At 43.3% G+C, this 10,324-nt stretch overlaps 1 long non-coding RNA gene across 1 annotated transcript; it reads right to left on the reverse strand.

Moving 5' to 3' along the window:
- Positions 1-214: 214 nt before the first annotated feature.
- Positions 215-2,480, reverse strand: LOC124649614. The gene is made up of 4 exons (XR_006986711.1): positions 2,350-2,480; positions 1,817-1,979; positions 1,445-1,514; positions 215-1,232 (listed from the first exon to the last, which is right to left on the reverse strand). It is a non-coding gene; the product is annotated as an uncharacterized LOC124649614 (long non-coding RNA).
- Positions 2,481-10,324: the final 7,844 nt, after the last annotated feature.

The raw sequence follows: 10,324 nt of genomic DNA on the forward strand, positions 1-10,324 counted from the left end.
ATTCTAATATTATGATCTTTAAAAAAAACTCTTCACATTATTATTGACCATATCATAACACAGATTACTCGTCATGCTTTAAAAGTAATAAGTAAAACAAATGAAATGCATGACTAAATTGTGGTCAATGAAATAAAATATATTCAGAAAGGCATGTTCGGTAAATGAAAAAGGACATTGTTCCATCGATGAAATATGTATTAAATTCAAGGTAAGATATCCCCTTATTAGTGCATTATGTGTAACATAAAAATTAATAATTCCAAGTATTAACTGTACCTAGAGATTCTTTCCTATGTTGAAAATGGTTGGAGACTTTGAACTAAGTACTTATCTTAGGCACTGAATTTTCAGAACACTATGAGAGCACAAATTGTGTAAATACAGCAGGAGCAGCAGAAGGTACTGCTATAAAAAAATCTGAGGAGGATTAAGCAAACTGTTTTGTCCATATCACTTTTTTCTAATTCATTACACCATGAACTCGGTGAAATACATGCTGAAGTAGATAGCAGGTTAGGTTTTAGCTTAGTGTTGCAAAGATAAGTTTTATAAAGATCAAATGAGATGCCTTGTCATGGCTAAGTTAGCAACATATGAAGCCAGACCATTTTTTCATGCAATTTGGGTAAATAATGGCACCTAGTCTTCCTATGATTATCTTTTGCTGCTAGGATGTCAACGAACGTGGATGGTCATGGTAGATCATCAACATGAACTTCATGTAACCTGGAGGAGTAAAAATAAGATTAGGTTCATAATGCAATTTGGGCAACTGACTCTGCTATAATTTTAAAAACTTCTTGTAAACATATAGACAATACTTATCTAAAATATAAAGCTGCACAAAGCAAAGCGTAGTCATAATACCAAACCAGGCACACGATGGAGATCATGGCGTCTGCCAATAAAAAGTGCCATCGCTACCATTTGATTCTCTTCAATCCATTGGCAGACCCAATATTTGTTATGTTGTAGGTGCAGCGCTCAAAGGTTCCTGGAGAAAATTTACTGATCATGGCACCATGGTACAGGGAAAGTGAAGGAAAACATTCACTGTGGTATCAGACCGGTAACAAACTGCCTACCTTACAATTTGATCTGACGGTCTTAAATCGAAAGATTAAATCATCACTGTATGATATGATGCAGGCATCTACAGGACCCTCATTAGTGAACTGAGGGCAAAGGGCTTCAGAATTTAACCAGTTCCACGCAATACTAAGTAGTTCCTGCGGTGCAAATTTTAAAAGCTCAAGGGCATGATGTCAGGACCCTGAAACTTGACCAAAAATCCGTAGTCGGAAGTTGGAACTCAACAGTACAACCAACCAAGTGCACCACCAAGGATATCCATGAGAATCGCACAAACACATGACTTCTTATTCATGCATTCAAAAGAACGAAAAAAATAATAATCAAGGGGGCTATAAGAAACATTGACCTTAATGGAGGTGGTGAAGTCGATGCGTCGCTGGTAGTAGATATTGATGTGGTCGAAGCCAAAGAAACAACTACAGATGCAAGCATTCAATGTGAAATTGATCAAAATCTATAGCAAAAATTAACCAACATCAATGTAAAGTAGCATAACAAAACCTTTTACCAAGCATGAGACTACTGACTACGCAATGTGGGATAAACTTACTTTCTAAATGAAACTTGAGTATCTACATAAGGAACCAGAAAATCACATACATCTTAAGATTACCATATGTAAATTTAAGAGTATGCAAAGAACCAAAAATTAAACTTGCGACTCACTCTATGGTCATGCTATAATGACTGGAAAATGGTGATGCCCTAAATAGCTGACCTGCATACAAAACTTTTGGCGACGAAGCACCACAAGGTATGTGCCAGACTCAATATCTTGCTGCATTCTAGCACATAGCTAGCTTAAAGCTCAGTTTGCGCCTTTGCGGTTTGCTGAGCAGTGCTATTCTGAGGATATTTCATAAACTTTCTTGTTGATTTAGCTACAAAAGAATACAGACGCATGTCAAAACAAACAATAAAAGAGACAAAAGCTGGTTGAGACAACATGATATAATAATCCACCGACATGCCAAACAGTCTAATTCTTTTACATATATAAACACCAATAATGCCCCCACTAAGTCTCCGATAGTCATTTGAACGGGTTTTGTTTAGCATACTGGATGCTATGTAGTAAGAAAATATTGTAATGTATGGATGATTTGCTCTACATGTATAAATCATAAAAAGATATTATTATAAGCACACAATCGAACATGTCAGATTTGCAAGAAAAACTAAATTTCCGTGTACCATGAGGCAATCACTTTTCCAACCAGCTAGCTGCAATCAATATGAGAATGTATGTACCTGTTCCTAGATTTGCGACCTGCCAATAATCAATCGTATATTCCAAAGGGATTTTTTTTGTATTGCTTCAAATTATATTTGGTCCTGCGCTGACGCAATCCTTCTAACATAACTACGTCACCACCTATCCTGCTCCTGCAACATAGTTTATTCAACCAAATAAGTATTGAAAACTGCAACAACCTATGATGCATTACGTCGAGCATGCAACAGATGGATAGGAAATATGGTAGGATCAGGTTATATTTGGTCCTTATGTTGTATTACAGATTCTACGCACATGCTAAATTTCATCAGTACAAAGCCATGTCATGGATAGGAGCTAACCTCGCATCTCTCTCCTCTCGGAAAGCTATTGGATCGGGTATTCCTTACTACCTACCACCAGCAGGAAAAAAACAGAGCCTCGGCAATGATTGATCAAATGCTCAAGTGCAACATTGAAGTATCTTCTCTCTCAATCACAACCGCAAATGAGTAAGAGGTAGAAAGGCACGGACATAAAATTAAATACTCGATAATATATCAAGTACAATAAACTGGAAAAGAAGATCTTATGGCGGATGAATTCATGAAAGACCATGTGTAACACTGATAATCCAATCAATCAATTTGAGATTTGAACAATGTGTTTCTTTAATTTAGATTTAGAAAAATGAACAGTTTGCCTGAAACAGTTGATGGCGATATTGCCTTGAATCCGACGTAGCCTCGGGAGCCAGGATAACTTCTCCCAACCCCGACTAGAAGAAGAGCGTGTGGATCCCAGGTTGGATGAGGACGGTGGTCGATCTCGCAGGAGGCCTGACGGTGAGGATCGAAGGGCAATGACGCCTGAGTCATCGCCTCTCCTTATCTCCGTCGGGCAAGTCGCCCTCAGCCGCTGCGTCAAACACAGGACCTGGTTGAAGATTCAACGGGGAGTGAGGCGGAAGCAGGGGATATGAGGCGACGGTGCTGACGACTGGCGGCGCGATCTACCTGAATGGGGATCAGAACGGGAAGAGACGGAGACGATAGATTGGCCACGGTACTTTACTTTTTTTTTAGCAGAGGCCTACTGTACAGCCAGCCCCTTTCACCGCAGCACGCCTAGGCCTGTTTAAGCGTTTCAGAGCCCAACAAATATGGTGCGGGCTAATTCGATTTCAGGAGTAGAAGCCCTGTAATGAAAGCGGTCTTTCTAAGGCGATCGATCAAAGAAAGGTTCAGTAACGAGGGTTCGGGAATTAGTCGCTATTCTAGACCGTTAGATGCTCTGATCCAACGGCTTAGGCTCCCAAATCGCTGTGATTGCCTCTACCTAGTTCCATTTTACTGTTAACTAATGACAGATATCTTTTCCCGTGGATGGATAACAAGACATTAGATAGCTTTTCCATCGGCTGTATATATTTTTTCTGAAACTGTAGATAATATATTAGGAACGCAAGCCGCCTCATTAAAAATCTTTCAGTCCCCTTAGGTACCCTGAAAGGAAAAGAGTGCGTCTGGAACTTGCGTCCTTACCAACAAGTATAGTTACAGCGAGAAGAGATTTACATCGATGGCTAACTGGGCTACTATGAAATCAGGCGGGTCCTCTATCCAAACCACCGACTGAAAACCCTCTGCACTAGCAGCTAACTTATGGGCTACTTCGTTGCTTTCTCTAGGACAATGACTAAAACTAACAGATGTAAAACCCCTAGCTAGGAAGGTGCAGTCTTCATATAGAGCTGCTGCAGTTCCCGCTGAACTACCGCCGTCTTGCATAGTAATAATAACATCCAAACAGTCGCTATTCACCTCCAGTCTTGAACAGCCCAATTGGCCAGCAAGGACCAAACCATCTCTTAGTGCTCTAGCTTCTGCCATTGTAGCATCATTAACATGCTCAATCCCGCAACAGCTCGCCGCAATGAACATCCCATTGTCATCTCTAATCACTGCACCAGACGCACCTGACTGAGAGTCTTGCGAGAATCCCGCATCCACATTTAATTTTACATGCCCCTCCTTTGGTTTCGCCCACCCTTCCCGTCGAGCCTTCCCAGACTTTTTGAGGGCGCGCCAATTATTAAGCGCAAGGGCCATAATAGCCTGGGCCGATCTAGCTGGATTCTGTACACTTTCATCGTGTGTTATCTTCCTTCTTTCCCACCAGATATACCAACAAGCAATAGAGATCAGCTCCTTCAGTCCTAGTTCAGGGATGCCCGGCACCATCTTGTCATTTCTTCGCAGCAAAACCTCATAGACTCCTGATCCCGCTCTATCTTCACTGCATGCCTCACTAATTTCCGAAGCAATGCCCAAGTGTTCCCATATCTCAAACGCTCTTGGACACCTAAAGAACAGATGATGAGTATCCTCGCAGTGCACTTGGCATACGGGGCAAATGCTACTGGTGCTAATATGTCTGTTTGCCAAGACTGCCCTACATGGGATCGCCCCATGATGGCGTGTAGTTGACACGTCCGTTGGGAACCCCAAGAGGAAGGTGTGATGCGCACAACAGCAAGTTTTCCCTCGGTAAGAAACCAAGGTTATCGAACCAGTAGGAGCCAAGAAGCAGGTTGAAGGTTGATGGCGGCGGAGTGTAGTGCGGCGCAACACCAGGGATTCCGGCGCCAACGTGGAACCTGCACAACACAATCACGAGTACTTTGCCCCAACGTAACGAGTGAGGTTGTCAATCTCACCAGACTTGCTGAAAACAAAGGATTAGATGTATAGTGTGGATGATGATGATTGTTTGCGAAGAACAACGAAAGAACAAGTATTGCGGCAGCTTGTATTTCAGATGTAAAGACTAGGACCGGGGTCCACGGATCACTAGTGGTGTCTCTCCCATAAGATAACGAGATGTTGGGTGAACAAATTACAGTTGGGCAATTGACAAATAAAGAAGGCATAATAATGCACATACATATATCATGATGAGTACTATGAGATTTAATCGGGGCATTACGACAAAGTACATAGACCGCTATCCAGACATTCATCTATGCCTAAAAAGTCCACCTTCAGGTTATCATCCGAACCCCTCCGATATTAAGTTGTAAACAACGGACAATTGCATTAAGTATGGTGCGTAATGTAATCAACACAAATATCCTTAGATAAAGCATCGATGTTTTATCCCTAGTAGCAACAAGCACATCCACAACCTTAGAACTTTCTATCACCTGTCCCAGATTTAATGGAGGCATGAACCCACTATCGAGCATAAATACTCCCTCTTGGAGTCACAAGTATCAACTTGGCCGAGCCTCTACTAGCAACGGAGAGCATGCAAGAACATAAATAACATATATGATAGATTGATAATCAACTTGACATAGTATTCAATATTCATCGGATCCCAACAAACACAACATGTAGCATTACAAATAGATGATCTTGATCATGATAGGCAGCTCACAAGATCTAACATGATAGCACAATGAGGAGAAGACAACCATCTAGCTACTGCTATGGACCCATAGTCCAGGGGTGGACTACTCACACATCGATCCGGAGGCGATCATGGCGATGAAGAGACCTCCGGGAGATGATTCCCCTCTCCGGCAGGGTGCCGGAGGCGATCTCCTGAATCCCCCGAGATGGGATTGGCGGCGGCGTCTCTGGAAGGTTTTCCGTATCGGGGCTCTCTGGAAGGCGGAAGGGTAGGTTTAGGGGCGACGCGAGGGGCCCACACAACAGGGCCACGCGGCCAGGAGGTGGGCCGCGCCGCCCTGGCGTGTCGCCGCCTCGTCGCCCCACTTCGTTTCCCTTTCGGTCTTCTGGAAGCTTCGTGGAAAAATAGGACCCTGGGCGTTGATTTCGTCCAATTCCGAGAATATTTCCTTACTAGGATTTCTGAAACCAAAAACAGCAGAAAACAGCAACTGGCTCTTCGGCATCTCGTCAATTGGTTAGTGCCGGAAAATGCATAATAATGACATATAATGTGTATAAAACATGTGAGTATCATCATAAAAGTAGCATGGAACATAAGAAATTATAGATACGTTTGGGACGTATCAAGCATCCCCAAGCTTAGTTCTCGCTCGCCCTCGAGTAGGTAAACGATAACAAAGATAATTTCGAAGTGACATGCTATCGTAATCTTGATCATACTATTGTAAAGCATATGAGATGAATGCAGCGATTCGAAGCAATGATGGAGATAATGAGTAAACAAATGAATCATATAGCAAAGACTTTTCATGAATAATTGTAAGGGTACATTGCCCCTATGTGTGGTTTTGGTAATTAATGACAACCCCTATGGACTAATGTTTTCATTGAGTTTATATGAAGGAATATTCCATAGGTACTACTTGTACTCCATGTGTTGGATTCAAGTATGGATGCCATGAAGATAAAGATATATCTTGTGTATTGGCATCATGATCATCGGTTTGAAGATAAATATGTGATATGATCAACAAGAAGAAATGAAGATGGAGTTCTTATGTGGAACTCAATATTAGCCATGCTCTATCTTAAGTGAGTATGAGAAGATACAAGGTTGAGTCGTGCAAGTTCAAGATGAGCATCTCAAGTGGATCACATGCTTGAAGCTTGCCGTCCATTTGGTAATAATGGACATGTGAAGATGTGCATCAATGGAGCTTTCCCATCATGATGTATGGGGGAGCATTTGTGAGTCTTCACGAAGCAACATTGGTCAAGAGAGGCATTCCGGCTTGAGTGAAGCTTGAAGAGTTATCATCAAGATCAAGCGGGATGCGCAAGGCAAAGGTATGGCTTTTCTAGGTTTTCCTTTTACCGGTCTCAAGGTGGATGTTGGGAGACCGGATTATAGGATAGATAGCCGCACTATTAAGAGGGGCTTTCGGTTGAGTAACTTGATCACATCGTCTTAGGGAGCTCAATCCTTTGCATACTTTGCATATCCTTATTGCTTCTTGGTGTTTATCTGTGTGAGGTTCTTGAGCTTGTTGCTAGCTTTACAACAAGCCCAAGTTCATCGAAAACGGAATCCGCATGCATCTTCTATTGCGTTTTCGAGTTTGGACGTCTTTACCGTTTCTTGACGGTGGGAGACTTCCTCTCTAAAATCATCTAAAAATGTTATGTGAGGAGTCTCCATATTTCCAGTTTTTGTTGGGGTTCTATTCGTCGTTATCTTTCCAACAAAATTGGTTTCATGCGAATCGGAGTTCGGGAGCATTAGTTATTAAAGAAAAAGGAAAAAGGAAAAAGGATAAAAAGAAAAAGAAGAAAAGGAGCCAGCGGACCGGCCGGTCTGACCGGACCGGCCACCGGCCCACCCGGTCCGCGACCGGCCCAGGCACCGGTGCCATCCGGGCTGTGTCCAGGGGGTTCTGGGCCATGACCGGTTGCAGGCCCGGTCCACGACCGGCCTGCCCGGCGCGCACCCCGGTCCGGCCGGATCCTCCACTGGGCCGCCTCCCCGCCGCTCGGCCCACGCGGCTCGCTCCACTCCGCGCCGCCCACGCGCCGCCCCCGCGCGGCCGCTCGCCCCCACGCGTCGCGCCGCCTGCTGGGCCGCATCTCCCCGCGCGGCCCACTCGCCCGCACCGGCTGGGCCGCCTTGCCCGCCGCGCGGCTCTGGCCTCCCTGTCCGGCCCCAGATCCGGTTCGGCCGGGCTGCTGACCGGCCAGTCCGGCTCCAGCTCCGGTCGACCGGCCTGTGGGCTGGCTGGGCCGATTTTTCTGGGCGTTTTTCACTGTGCATTTTTCTGTCTTTTCCCCCAACGGTTATTTTGCCCCCTTTGCTATAAATAGCCCTTCTTCCACCTTGAGCATGTTGTTCTTCCTATCCTCTCTCCTCCATTGCTACTATTTGAAGAACTTGCTCTTCCCCTTGAATCCTCCAACCATTCTTGCTCATATTTGAGGATTTGAGGGAGGGGATCTAGATCTACACTTCCACCAAACCGTTTCTTCTCTAAGTGAGGGAATCTCTTGGGATCTAGATCTTGGAGTCTTTGGTTGACTTTCTCCCTTGTTCTTCCTCTCCAATCTCATCCTAGCATTCGTTGCTTTGGTGGGATTTGAGTGTGAAGGACTTGAACACCTCCGGTGTTCTTGCTTTGCATCATTGCATAGTGTTGAGCTCTCCACCACGATTTGTTCGAGTGAGAGACCGTGAGCTTGTTACTCTTGGAGGGTGACCTCCTAGTTGGCTTGGTGATTGGTGCTCCGGTGATCTCTTCAAGAAGATTGTGAAGAGGCCCGGGCTTCTCCTTCGTGGAGCTTGTGAAGTGGTTGTGGAGCTTGCCATCTCCGGAGCGGAGGAAAAGCTAACCATAAGGAAAGGGCCATAATCCTTCGTGGGTGTGGTTCGGAGAATAGGGTGAGCCTTCGTGGCGCGGGGAATCCTTCGTGGGACCTCCACTCCTCCAAACGTGACGTACCTTGTTGCAAAGCAAGGGAACACGGGAATACATCCTCGTCTCCGCGTGCCTCGGTTATTTCTATACCCGAGCTCTCTTTCCTTGTGATAGCCATCGTGCTTGAAGTACATATATCTTGCTATCACTTGTGCTACATATATCTTGTGCCTATCTTTCTTAACTCTAGTTACTATTGTTACACTTAGTTGAGCTTAGCATATTTAGGGTTTGTGCTTGTAAACTAAACGATAGTTTAGTTCCGCATTCTTACAAGACAAATCCGCAAGAGTTTGTAATTGCCTATTCACCCCCCCTCTAGGCGACATCTCGATCTTTCAATAATACTTTCAAGACAAGCATCAATAAGGCTTGCATAAGAGTTACTCATAAAGCAATAAATTCAAAGTAAAGGCATTGAAGCAACACAAAGGAAGATGTAAGTTTCAGCGGTTGATTTCAACTTCAACATGTATATCTCATGGATAATTGTCAACACAAAGTAATATAACAAGTGCAATAGGTAAACATGTAAGAATCAATGCACACAGTTGATACAAGTGTTTGCTTCTGAGATAGAGAGAATAGGTAAACTGACTCAACAATAAAGTAAAAGAATGGCCCTTCGTAGATGGAAGCATTGATTACTATATTTGTGCTAGAGCTTTTCATTTTGACAACAAGAAACAATTTTGTCAACGGTAGTAATAAAGCATATGTGTTATGTATAAGATATCTTATAAGTTGCAAGCCTCATGCATAGTATACTAATAGTGCTCGCACCTTGTCCTAATTAGCTTGGATTAACACGGATTATCATTGCATAGCATATGTTTCAACCAAGTGTCACAAAGGGTACCTCTATGCCGCCTCGTACAAAGGTCTAAGGAGAAAGCTCGCATTGGATTTCTCGCTTTTGATTATTCTCAACTTAGACATCCATACCGGGACAACATAGACAACAGATAATGGACTCCTCTTTAATGCATAAGCATTCAACAACAATTAATTTTCTCATAAGAGATTGAGGGTTAGTTGTCCAAACTGAAACTTCCACCATGAATCATGGCTTTAGTTAGCGGCCCAATATTCTTCTCTAACATTATGCATACTCAAACCATTTGATCATGAAAATCTCCCTTACTTCAGACAAGACGAACATGCATAGCAACTCACATGATATTCAACAAAGGTAAAAGTTGATGGCGTCCCCAGAAACATGGTTACCGCTCAACAAGCCACTTATTAAGAAATAAGACACATAAGTACATATTCTTCACCACGATAGTTTTTAAGGCTATTTTGTCCCATGAGCTATATATTGCAAAGACAAAGAATAGAATTTTAAAGGTAGCACTCAAGTAATGTACTTTGGAATGGCGGAGAAATACCATGTAGTAGGTAGGTATGGTGGACACAAATGGCATAATGGTTGGCTCAAGGATTTGGATGCACGAGAAGAATTCCTCTCAATACAAGGCTAGGCTAGCAAGGTTGTTTGAAGCAAACTCAAGTATAAAAGGTGCAGCAAAGCTCACATATGAACATATTGTAACTATTATAAGACTTTACATTGTCTCCTTGTTGTTCAAACACCTTAACCAGAAAATATCTAGACTCTAGAG

The sequence above is a fragment of the Lolium rigidum genome, chromosome 4, assembly GCF_022539505.1.
Source record: "Lolium rigidum isolate FL_2022 chromosome 4, APGP_CSIRO_Lrig_0.1, whole genome shotgun sequence".
In the NCBI taxonomy this organism is placed as follows: Eukaryota; Viridiplantae; Streptophyta; class Magnoliopsida; order Poales; family Poaceae; genus Lolium; species Lolium rigidum.